Genomic DNA, 14,010 nt, shown 5'->3' with positions numbered 1-14,010 from the left:
GAGAAAAACTAAACATTGTTAAAATTTTACAGGTTGTGGACTTGCCGGAACTCCCAGGTTGGTAAGTGTGGAGTAGGAATCGGCATATTTCCAACTGAGAAATGTCAACCTATAAGTGGTTGATGATTTTCTTGAACATCTCTCTCTTACAAGTGGTAAAAAGAGGAAATAAACAAAGTGATGATCTCATCCCTAACCTTCAAGTGGTTTATAAAATCAACAAAACTTATTTTCCAGAAAAACCATTCTGATTAAAACAAACTTAAGTGTTTTGAAATCATAATGGGAAAATAATTTGTTGTGAGGGGGAGTTCTGATTGTTTATGCTAAGTGGATTGAGATTTGAAGCTTTTCACATCAGTTTGTCAAGTTTGTACAGTTTATTTTCAAATTTTCCCAGAAAATCAAAATTGAGATATATTTTGATTTTAGGGGGAGTAAAAAAATTTTTTAGAAATTCTGAAAATTTGAAAAATACAAAAACATGATAAAACCAGAAAAAACCAAAAACATTGAAAAATTTAAAATGAGTTTGGTTGATAAAAGAGGAAATGATAGTACATCAGTGGACTATCACAACACGCTAAAGATTTGGAAAGTCTAATAGTGATAAATGATCTCACTGATGATGTGTCAGTAGAGTTTCTCATTTAGTAGATTGTTCTCGAGATATAAACATAAATTCAAATGCTTACTTATCTCGTGGGGAACATCTCTTGAATATCTGGGTAACCCCCGAAATCTTATTTGAAAGATTTTCTGTTTCTGACATACTAGGTCTTTGTGCGTGGTGATATCTGGGGTATTATACCAGGACTTCTGATTTTGCGGGAGCAATAGCCTAGTCCTCGTATAATACTTTGCAAAAGCTTTAATATTTAAAGCCAACCCTCTGCTAAAAATTGAGAATTATCGAAAGATATGAATCAATTGCAGTTGAAGAAAAGATCCCCAAACGGGACACACCGAAAGTCGAACCGTCATCTCTCTGCTGAACGAAAGTTCTAACCTGAGCTCTCACGGTTTCGCATTTACCCGTTTACAGATATCACTAGTGTACATTCACCTGTAAGACTGAATATAGAAATCTGGATACGAGAGTATATTCTGAGGTGGGACACGCGAATAAGTCAAGTAATTAAAACATTAATTCGTATCTCGAAACAGTTGAACTTTGTGTAAAGATTTAACTGATAATCTACGTGAATCATTTAGAACTTAAATGTCTAAAGCTTAACGGTGTTAGTGATTTGTCTTATAAACTGATATGATCCTCTTACACAAACTCGCAAAAAGATTGTCTGTAAATATTTCTTTACTGCTTTTCTTTAAAATTCAAAAATCCAAAAAGTTTTTCAGTGTCTTTTAGCATAAACTTTTGAAAAATCCAAAAAGATTTTCGACAACTGATGTTGAAGAGCTGATTTTCAAAATTCCAAGTGCTGAACATGATGATTATTTTGAGAAGGAGTTTGTGATAGATGAGAGAAAAGATTTTGAATCTGTGTTCTACAACTGGTCATCAAAAACACTAAAATGATAAATCATTCTATTTCTGAAAAGTGGTTTATCGGTAATTAAAAATGTCAAATCTTAAATTTGAGAAACTTATTGTGAGGTAGAGAATGTGCAGGTATGAGTTTGAAGATGGGTCAATCGATCCTGAGGAACTTGTGTTTAGAGAAAGCCAGGTTTCGATTCCTGATCCTAGAAAACCAGACCACGATCCTAGCACAAATTGAGGGGGAGTCTGTTAGAGAGAGCCAGGTTCTTGATCTTGGGCAAGATATGTGAGCCAGATTCCAATCCTGATAAAAGAGTTTGAGGGGAGTCTGTTGATGCTGAATTAAAGATATATAGCCAGGTTGAGATCCTGGAGATAAGGAGAAGATAAAGATTTGAGGATACTTTACAATGTCAGATACTTCGAAGAAGAGCCCGAAGACTGATAAAGACTGAAGATGTTGAAGACTCGACACTTAAGACTCGTCAACATTCGAGGGGGAGTCTGTTGGTGCATGCGTTTGTCGACTTCGTCTTGTATCGAGCCTTGTCTTAGTATGTTAGATCTGGGCACGTAGTACGAGAAATAGTTAATTCCGCTTGAGAGATGTAATTCCGTTTGAGAGTTGCATAGTTAATTCCGTGCGGAATTAGATTCCGTTTGGAATGCTAATTCCGCTTGGAACACTCTCAAACGGAATCATATGCCTATAAATACCCTAGTTCAAGCGAAATTAGATAGAAGGTTCCGGTTTGTGCAACGAAGTGCTGCCGAAGTGTCGTCTCGCTGTAATTTGTCATCAAATCAATAATACGACAGTTAAAAGTGATATTCTTGCTGAATTGACCTCAGTATGATTGTTTCCGCCTTTCGTACTGAGCATAAACTCTTCTGATCGACTCGTTCGGGTCTGAAAACGATCCTACAAACAGACGTATAAAAGTCACCTGTAACATGGTTTCTTGCAACCAACCCACAATTGTATTGGCACCCTCATCCTACAATTAGCCATCTTGTGAAACGCTCGTTGGTTTCCCGCCAACTCTCACATCAACTTCATAATGTTTCTTTAAAAATTCTTATTTTCCATTGTTCTTGATCCAGAGTGCCAACAAACTGCAAAACATATGCCATTTAAAATAGAACTGCTGAAATGAAACGGGTCAAACGGGTAAAAAATCAAAAGTCATTTGTAGTGTATTTAAATACCAACAAAAACTTAACTGTTACATTTAAATAAAGCTATCTTACCATTCTAACTACACCATCTTTGGTAAAAGACCCAACACAATGTTTTTTAGAAGCAACTCACTTATTTACAGTCTATCTATAGAGAAAAGCTTAATAAATTAAAAAGTCTCCATGTGTAACCGACATGACCTTCGCATCCACCACACCAAAACGCGTACAAATCTAAGCCTTCTTAGTTTTCAAACCCAACAATGAACCAAGACACACAAACTATCAATTATAGCCTAAAAGTTGTCGTGGATGCTAAAGTCACTTTTCAAAGCCATAGAAACGTAGGCTTAGATATGTAGACATATAAAGAAAGAGAAAATGTACACTATGGCTGCAAACTAACATGATGTCTTGTGAATGCATATAATTATTCACAAAAGCTCACCTTTCTTTGAACATAAACACGTGAAAGATGAATAATAAGTGATACCATATAAAAACTACCAGAAAGAGGGAAACATCCGCAATGGCAGTGAAAGAGGGAAACGACGCTTCAACAACATGTACGAACAGCTACAGTCGAACGCCACTCATCACAACATGCAAATAGGGACAATCATTCTGAATTCTAAAGTTACTTTTCAAAGCTTAGCACCATAGGCTCAGAAATCTAAACATATAAACTGATGTAAAAGCAGCTCAAAACTCTGTTAGCCAACAAAAAACATATTAGCTTTCTGCTATTTTCAAACAACCTTTACAAAACCGTGCAAAACTAACATATGTTAACATTATACCTGACAAAAAAGGTGTGGCGGGGCGAGTGGTATACCAGGTCAGAATTGACACGGCCCAAACGGGTTATGTTCCTAAAAGAGACCCGGCAACTATACCTCATTGACCTCGGTTCTGGCTAGCAATCAGTCAACTGCACTTTTATTTATTGTTTAGGTGACACTATTTCTATTATCTAAATATGGACATAAAACAATTTTCAACTACTGGAGAAATAATTGGAGGCCTTGACATAAAGAGCTATGTGAAAAAATCATTTTATATACGTGAAAATAGTTTAAAAGCAATTGAATATCATATATACTTATAGTGTTGGGAATTACCGAGTCCGAGTCCGTTCACGGTTCAGGGAACATGGGATGGCTAAATAAAGCGATTTGACCCGTTTCATTTTAAGCCAAAAGGTTAACAAGTAGATTATTTATGATGAATATTTGAAAGTTGAAACTGGTCTTTTTTTATACAGGTCAAAACGGGTTATAAACCAACTGATATTCATCCTCCTCACTTACACAAAACCTAACACTTTGGCAATTTAAATTTCTGATTTTGGCCGATTTGATTATTCAAAACTTTGAATCTATGATGACGGTGTTGTTGGATGATATGGTTTTAGCTGAAGTGGCATGGTTACAAATCCTCAAGGAGCCTAAACTGTACATTGATCCGAATCTTGATTCGGTGCTCATAGTGCCTGGGATTGCTAAATAACATCTTAATGCTAAAGATGGTGAAACGAGGAAAGAAGAGAGAGTTTGGGTTCGGATTTGGGAAGTTGATCGTGAATTTAGAGATAAACTTTTGTGTAAATTTGATCCTGAATCGGGTAATTTTTTTCTTTGAATTATTGAGTAATTAAGCTAGCTTTCTATCATGACTGCAAGTTCAAACACCCTAAAAAAGATCAGAGCATATGAGTCGAAAAAAACCTGCATGTACACATTTTTATTCTTCATATTTAAAATCCAAAAAGTATGATCAAATTCAAGAACAATACATGAACCTTTTGAGTTACCAATTTGGTGAACCTTCAAATTCGACTATAACCCACCGACTAACAAACTTACAAAACCCACCTTCACATCTACCCTCTCTACCAGTGTAAGGCTAGTCTTGTTCGGTCTCAATACCACCATAATCAAATATATATAATCAATTTTTTTTTGTAATTATCTGTTAGTGTTATGGTATTTGTATATACACATGATTAATAATAAAATTAATCATTATTATATTATCATATAGATCCAGAGAAAGTAAATTTACGAAGTTAGGGTTATCATCATCAATCTAAACTAAAAGACACTATGAACCCCATATTATCAAAATCAATCAAACCATAAACAAAACAAAACAAAACACAAAGAAGTTCAAATACCTGTGAATAAAACTTGATGGAAGATTATGATGGCTTCTTTCAAAAGACGACTTACAGGGCTTTCGTCAGAACATACAATCAAGAGACAAAGATGAAACTGAGAAGTCGACAGTGTAGAAGACGATAGAGCAGAGATCAATTAGGGTTTTTTTAGTTGAAATTCAAATGAAGAAGCAAAGGATCTCAATAATTTTGGCAGGTTGGATTGATTGGAGGGAGATAATGAAGAGGCGGTTTCACAATTAAATGAAGGAGCATGGAGGAAAAGAGTGTTTGAGAAGCTGCTTATTATTGAGAAAACAAATTTCCGCTGAAAATTAATTAAGGATGAGTATCACATTGCCACGTGGCATCTAGTAGCTTAAGTTCATGCCATGTGGCTTAAGCTTGTTTTGCTTTATTAGAAGTAGTAGATTTCAAAAACTTTTGTTATGTGTTTGAAACTAGTGAAATGTAAATTCACACTTAAAATTTGAGAGTAATAGTAAATAATACGTAACGTAATGTTAATTCATGAAAGATACACATTGTTATTATAGAGGCATGAAGAGGCTTGATAACTCCTTTAATACTAAGGGTGAGCAACAACCGAAATAACCCAACCATAACCGAAAAAATCTGAACCAAAATAACTGAACCGAAACAAAAACCGAAGGTGCGGTTTTTGGATAACCATTTTCAATAATAAAAATTACTGAACTGAACCAATAAGTTTTAATAGTAGGTTAAATTCATATATTTTTATTTTTAAGTTGTTTAAGTATGTAACTCATGCCACTAAAATTATTAATCTAATACTTGATTGTTAAATATTTATAATAAGAATGTTAACATGTTTATATTTTATTGAAATGATGATTTATCCATTGTACATAAGAAATGACAAAATTTAACATAAAAATTATATGATTTTCAAAGTGTTATAAAAGAAAACGCCTTAATAAAAACTTTGAAGAAATATTCAAATAGATTAGAAGGTTTTTTTTTTTTTTTGGTAAAAGGGTATACCCCGGTGATTTGTATTACTATCAAACACATAAGGACAAGTAGAAGGCTGAGAACCACTCTAATTCATTGGAGTGACATGCCACTACCAATGTAAAACAATCACAAAGCAAACCACAAAACCAAAAACAGGAACCAACTAATCAGCTAACAACAAGATATAAACATGAAACAACACTACTTTTATTTTAGAATCTTACATAATTACCGGGCTCATTATTCTTTTGCTTTTAACGTTACTATTATCCCGCTTGCGTTTACTCATGCCGTCCGGCATGATATTATATTCGACCCGTTCCACTTTAAAATAGTTGAACATAATTTATTCACAATTTCAATTTACATTATCTTGTCGTCTTTTAGTTATGACTCAAAACCCGAGTCTTTTAACTTTCCATCCGAGTTCCCGTCTCTCGGTCTACGCATGTGTTTAATTCTTACCCATCAACCGGGTGTTTTACCGAAGTCATTATTATTGCAACCCTCCCGGTATGCATTAAGACCTCGCTTCATTTCTATATTCTGTCTTTGTCCTCGAGTTTGACGTTTTACAAAAATGACCAGTTTAGAGACATATTCGCATTTTCCGGGTTCGAGTGTAAGTACACCCCCTCCCAATACATGTCTACATCATTTTACATGTTTGCATTTTCCGGGTTCGAGTGTAAGTACACCCCCTCCCGATACATATCCTAATCATTTTACGTGTTTCTTTGTCCCTTCACTCGGGCTCATTATCCTAATATAATACGCTTCCGTCACCCGGCTGTGCGTTTACATTATTATCACATATTTTGCACATTTGGTTGTTTTGGGTACCTTTTAAGTTAGTCCCATTCACCCTGCCCTTACTACGTCAGACGTAAATGTGTCCGCTACAAGAAGTTCATGGTACCATATGCCACTACTTACTTGGCCAGAGTAAGCGATTAACACATGACACGCATGACCTTTTTATAGTTTTCACATCATGCCCTATGTAAGTAACGCCTCTATTTAGTTTTCTTGGAAGTAATATCCTGGATAGGTATTCTATTCAGGTTTTCCAAGTTTTTAGCTTACATATGCAACAATCAGTTTCTACATGTTTGTTGCATATTGTCATTTGTGCGATTATATTTAAAAGCACGCACCTGGTAATGCTTGCCCCGACGGGCATTTCTTCCCTTTAAATTTGTTCGCGGTCGTTACGCGGTTTAGTCCTTGGTGAGCATGCTCCTCTTGTCATACTTTGGACCGTTCTTCTATCATATCCGTAATTTGTTAAGCTCTCGCTATCCTCATATGCGAGTGTCCTTCAACTAAAACATATACAACAGTTAATAATTTCAACATTAAAGGATGCCCGTATTATAATACAAGGCTTTTCTACTATACGCATCAACGCGTGTAATTTCGTTGACTATATCTACTCTATATCAATTTTATTGGTGTAACGTGTATTACACGATAACCATATGTGTTGTTCTCAACACTTTAATCATATTAAACCATTGGTATACATGTACTTACCGGATTTGCGATCAAGCCTCGAACCGAACACCAATCTTTATCAAGAGCGTAAGGTTTAAGTCCAAGCATAGCTTTCCCGCCATACTTGAATCTCTTAAACCAAGGCTCTGATACCAACTTGTAACACCCGTTCTTATAAATTAAGGTTTTACGTATCATTTACGAAAACAATCATGTAATTAAGATTATATATGCATTGGAAATTACGGGTTTGTTAAAAACTTTTTACAATTTAAAAGTATACAACATATCACGTGTACGTTCGTCGTTTAACATAATAACGATACATAGCGCGGAAGCTTATTTCATAATCGTGTTCGGTTCTTGCTCGACGCTTGATCTTCATCCGTGCACTCTCGACATTCACCTATGATCAAAACCAACTTAGAAGTCAGTTTTGATAGTTAAATAACAAGTACAACAAGTTAATCGGGTCAAATATTCGAAATAAACAAAAAAATCAATATTTTTCAGAAATTAGGCCGTCGCCACGCCGACCATGGCCGTGGCGCTACGCCACGGTCTCTTTTTGACAGATTGTTGCAGCTGGTTGCTGCATATTCTCAGCACGATCGAATTTTACGGAAACGACCATAACTTCTTCGTTATTGATCCGTTTTACCCGATTCTTTTTCCTACGCGTCCGTAATTTAATCCTCCATCTTATGGAGTTAAAATCCCACATCCAACATAAGAAATTTTGAGACTTCTAAGCATTCGACTCGTTACCTTTTTACCGAATTTTAACCCGTTTATGCATTTTATCAAACAAACGTATTTATTTGATTCCTATATCTCATACACTTCTTCAAATTAATGTTACCTACTATGTTAGGTTCTAATCATCGGTTTATTACACCTTTTAAGTCCGTTTTCGCTCGTATGCTTATTTTGACCCGTTAAGGGTATTTAAGCACTTTCGAACCTAAAATCGCTTTCGATTGCTTCTAACATTCCATCACCACATTTCTTATCCTAAAATCTCCCACCACAACTGTAAGTGTGTTGGATCTAAAGTGGATATTTATATATTCCGAGTTTTACCCCTCGGATAAGAGATTTTACGGCAAGAAGCATTTTAAGGCATTTAACCTTTGAAAGTCACGCCTACAACTTTTATACGCATCTAAAAGTTACAATAATCATAATATAAGTTTCTAAACAACCTCTAAGGGTTGTTTACCCGGTTTACCCATCAAGGGCTTTTTGGTCACATTTAATCCTTCATTTTTACGATGAAGGACTTCTACTAATATTTGACCAAATTGCACATCTTACTACAACTTATTTATGCGTACCTGGCTCGGATCAACGTATAGACCCGTTTACACCTCGCATTTATTAACCAATATTCTATAGCGTCGTAATTATCCCAAAATTGCTACTCACTCCTGTTTACATAGGACTTGACAACCAACATTAGTCATTATTGACAAATGGTGTTATCACCACCATTTGACCCGTTTGGCTCATATGACCGAACATTTACATATGTAGTAAAACGGGGTTTTAAATTTCCAATTTACACATCCGACCCATTTCGGATGTTGCCCCTTGACCCCTTCTTTTCTTTTTAACTCATTTCTTACAATTTTGACCCTATTTCGGCTTACGCCATGGGTATCCTTTTATTGTCAATTTACATTAATCAACACTAGATTAAATTTCCATTTTTACCCATTGTCTCAATATTAGATTACACTACAAGGTAATCTTATCAAAACTCATAACCTCTTAGTCATTACATGACCAATTTACCGATTCGCCCTATTTACCATAAACCATAGTTTTTATCATCCTTATATGTTCCGACTTGTACCAATCGCGTCGGAAACCATATTTTTGTTATTATCGTTATCGCATTTATTACTTGTAAGGTAAACAAGTATTCTACATAAGTGCGTAAGTTTCACTTACCTTGCATCCGAGCTACGCTTTTCTTCTATGCTTGACTCGTTTGACCCGCTTTCACTCCAAGCTTCACCTGGCTTGTTTAAGCGCCAACTATTATTTCATCATTTACAAGGCGGTTAAATTAGTCAATAACAATCACGACTATTCCGCCTCACTTATTTTCTATATCTAATTATCATTCATCACATCGTAGGTCAGTTTGACTTTTTCTAAAAGTCAAATGCCCGTTAGTATACTAATTGCGTAATCGAGTTCATCAACTAGTTTTAGCGTTCTATAAGTACCCGATAGGCATTATCTTTAGACCACCGTTTTAACCAAAGTTCTAACCACGTTTATCACATTTAGAACTCTTTTTAATCACATTTTGCATGATAGCCAAAACATCACAATTAGGTGTTTTAACTACAAAAATTCTAGTTTTGAGCCTTCTTTGAGGCATTTCAACAAACACTTTAAGGGCAGAATTTTACATGTTTATTTATCAAGTCTCTAGCTTATCTCTTAGCCCTAATTTCACATAAATCAACCATCTTACAAAGTTGTTAACTTCTATAGTTCTGAAGTCACTTCACAATTGTCAAATTACACTAGAATATCACCTAATTTCCTAGTGTTTATTAAAATCTACACAACCCATTAATCACCTACAATAGTGATCATGGATTTTACTAAATTCTCACATGATTTCAACTTGTATTTGTCTAGGGTTTGTCCCTAGACACTATAGTTGTTCCTAAATCATCATAAGACACACATGCAACCATAATTTCAGATTTTCCCAATTTCATGAGAATTTCAAGTTGAGAGTTTTCATCAGATTTTACATACCTTGTAATCCTCTTGTGATGAGGATCAATAATCTATGCTCAATTTTCGTTTTGGACCAGATTTGCACCTCCAATTTGAGAGTTTTAGTGAGGATTTTAGGGTTTGAAGAAACCCAGGTCGCCTCCTGCTTCTTTGTACGACCAGACATCCCCAAATGGGGTGTTTGGTTTTTGTTTTAATTAAAATTAGCAACATAAGTTTCAATTTTAACATCTATGGCCCCTCCATTTTCCGTAGTTCATGATTTAAGTGTTTTAACCCACTCATAAGTCACTATCTAACTAGGTTAGAATTATTCCTAGCTAGCTTAGTAGGTTCGGGAAGTCATAACCCGTTTTACTTTAAGCCCCGTTAAATCGTGCCTTTTATCCATTCTATTTTCTTGAAAGCTCTTATTGACTTTTAAATAAATATTAGGAATATTCAATTTATTCTTAATATTTGCCGGTTTACTTTTACCACTAACGGTACTTTCCCCGTATTTAGTATTAACGGGGTTTAATTACCAAACCCGTTTTTGGGGTGTTACAATGAGCAGAAAAAATATTGGATTAAAAGGACATTAAGGGACGTTAATAATTACACATTTTTAAAGGGGTTGTTGTGGCGGAAAATGAGGAGAAAACAAATTGGAAGCTAATTCACACACACACACACACATATATATATATAGACCATGTGTAATAAGCATTATAGGGGTGTGAAACGGTTTGATAACGCCCCCGACACCGTCCATGGAATTATAAGGGCATGAAGAGGGAGAGACATTTCTAGTATAATGTCAAACGAGGGGAAAACAAATTGGAAGCTAATGATTAAATGAGCATTAACCATTACACATTTTTTAAATTATGTACTTTTAATAATTTAAAGTTTCTAACAACTTCAAAAATTACATTGTTCAAAATTTATATAATATATTAATATATTTGGTTTCGATAGTGTTTAAACCTGTATATGCAGTTGGTTTCAAGTAATCGAGTGTGTATCGCCTAATACCATATAGAACTCATGATTATTTTTGAAATCAATCTCACACTCGACCCCTCCTTGAATAACCCCCCGTCACACATCCCAAGTGTTTCAGGTTTTGATTTTTCACATCAGTTTTGAGGTTTCCTGTCGTCCCTAAAAACACAGCCGAAGTACCAAGCGCCATGACACATGCTACGAAGGGACAATAGAGGCGACATTGCAACCAACATATCCGAACTTGAAGCTTAAAAAATATGAAAGCTCGCCATCCTTTTGTATATATCGTCGTTAGCTACAATCCTTTGAGCTACAATTGGCAACACGTGTCGTGCAATGTTAAACGGGTTGTGTTCAACACAACATATTTAACATGACTATTTAACTCGAAAATGACACACTTAAGTAAGCGTATCATCTACCTAAACACAATAACATTCACATTTTTAATATGCGGGTTACACTGCTCAACATGTTTAAAAATATTTAAACATAACCGGTTCAATAGCATGAATAATACAACATGCTTAACACGATTATTGACATGACACACTTAACACCGTTAATAAATAATAAGACATAACTAACCCGATACTATAAAAAGTACAAAAAGAAAATATAACAAGCCATGAAATCTTTTACAAACTACGTTAGCTGGTTAGCGAGGGAATTAGCTATTTACTTATTCATATGGTTATAAACTACGTCCCTTTGATCAACGAGTCTTAACATGTCGTGTCGACTTGTTAATCCATTTAACACGATTAATTAAACACGTTATTCGTGTTACAAAAGGGTTAGGTAGGTTTAACCAGTTTAGAAATTTTTTTTAATCATGTCATTAACATGTTGAACCAACTATGACCCAATCCCAATTAACTTAAAGCCTATCCCGCTTAACATTATATCGGGTCTAGCACAATTTTTATATTTTTGTTATGTATACTTTTTTACCCTAACCTGTCATCCTATAAACACAACACAACACAACACGTATTTGTCTAAGAATTTGTGAAATTGAGTCATAGGAAAATAAATAGGGTTATGTATTTTTGCACTTTTGATGTGATAAAATTAAGTGAAAGTTGATAAGTGTTTTTTTTTTCAATGATTTATGGTTATGTAATTATATATTTGTACCTATTACAAAGAAGTGAAAGAACTATTTTTTCTTGAACGGATTTACAAAGAATTATTAGCAAATTATTTATTGAATCAATATTTAAAGAATCGTACTTTTTTATTTTTTAAGATAAATTACTTGACTTTGTAACCTACCACTTGTGGGCGTGTGAGTCCACGTGTAAATACTCTATTGGTAGAAAGAACTCCAAGAGAATTACAATCCCAGCCGTTAGTTAAGTCAATCCACCATTCCCTGTCCAATCAGTCTTGAGCTGGACTTATGTTTATATTTTACAAACAACCCCCTATACTTAACTCAACCTTCAAAACAGCTACCTATACTTCTGTTCTTCAGAAAGGAAAAAGGGATTAACCATAACCACGAATTATTTGGCTATGAAGTTGAATTATCAAGAATATGTTTCTTCTAAGTAAAAGAAATCCACCTTCGTTTATAGTTCTCAGAAAATCAATGTTATGTATGGACAAGACGAAAACATTAAAATAAAAGAGTACTCATAAGACGAGAAAATTGACGTGTACTATTAAGTGTTTTAATGGACAAGACGAAAACATTAAAATAAAGGAGTACTCATAATACGAGAAAATTGATGTGTACTATTAAGTGTTTTGAACTATTACGCCAATTATGTTTGTACAAAAGAAGTCTTCTGACAAGTTTCGCCAAACTTTAATATTCAAAATGGATAGTTCATGATTGCAATTAAGTGTGTATATAAATATGTGAACTAATAAATTCATAGATTTATGTGTTGTAAACCAAAACAAATTGTTATATATGGGAGAAACCCTCGACGTCAAAATCCGAGCTCAAGATGATTGATTTTGGTTCAATTGTTGGGACATGATTCGTCAAGTTTGAGATGTCTTTAACCATTACTCATTCCTTTGTAACTCCAAACAAAGCGAGAGCCTATCCTCGTTTAAGAAGAGCCATTTTCTAGCCCACTTTCCTTTGTCCACCTGCTTCGAGTATGAATTTACTATCTCTTAGGTCAACTCCATATTGCTAATATACGTGGACATATTTAAAAATTCAACCAAATCATTAAAACCTTTAACTAGTAGTATATTAATCAAGTGAAACCGACTATATTTTCTAGCAATTATTCGATCGATACTAAATTCACCTTAAGAGTAGCATTTATTTCCTAAAAAATTGTAAATATGTTTACGTTGTAACATAAGTTGAATGTAAGTTTTTCAGAATAGACAAAAAAAAAAAAAAAACACATTACCTCAAACCTCTTTTTACAAGAAAAATGTAAGTTTTCTAGATTCTGCAAAATCCCGAAAAACCAAAATCGACATATTAAATTAGAAACTAAACAACTAATCAAATACATGCACTAATTAAGCCCATTAACAAAACGTTTTCTAATCAAAATCACAAAACTTAGCCAAAAATCATCAACATCAAAATCAATGCTAAAAGTGGAGGGAATTTATGTAAGCATTTACCGATAACTCACGACGAATCAAAAGTTATGCCCGATATAAGTTGATAATCCTTTAGCCCATTTGCTTTTAGCCGGTCTCTCTCTATAAACAAGAGCATGAATTCTTGGATTATCTCTATAGGGGAAGGTTCATTTGAGAAGAAAATTTTATTGAGAAGAAAAAGAATAAAAGGGTATAATTGTAAAACATTAAATAGTTTTTTTCTCATCTCATTTATTATTATGTTTGACTAATTAATTAGTCATTAAGACTATAATCCTCCACACTAAATATTTTTGCCTACACACATCAAAAGTTATCCTACACATTT

Source organism: Helianthus annuus, chromosome 17 (assembly GCF_002127325.2).
Source record: "Helianthus annuus cultivar XRQ/B chromosome 17, HanXRQr2.0-SUNRISE, whole genome shotgun sequence".
Lineage (NCBI taxonomy): Eukaryota > Viridiplantae > Streptophyta > Magnoliopsida > Asterales > Asteraceae > Helianthus > Helianthus annuus.
Note: the sequence above shows the minus strand (reverse complement) of the source record.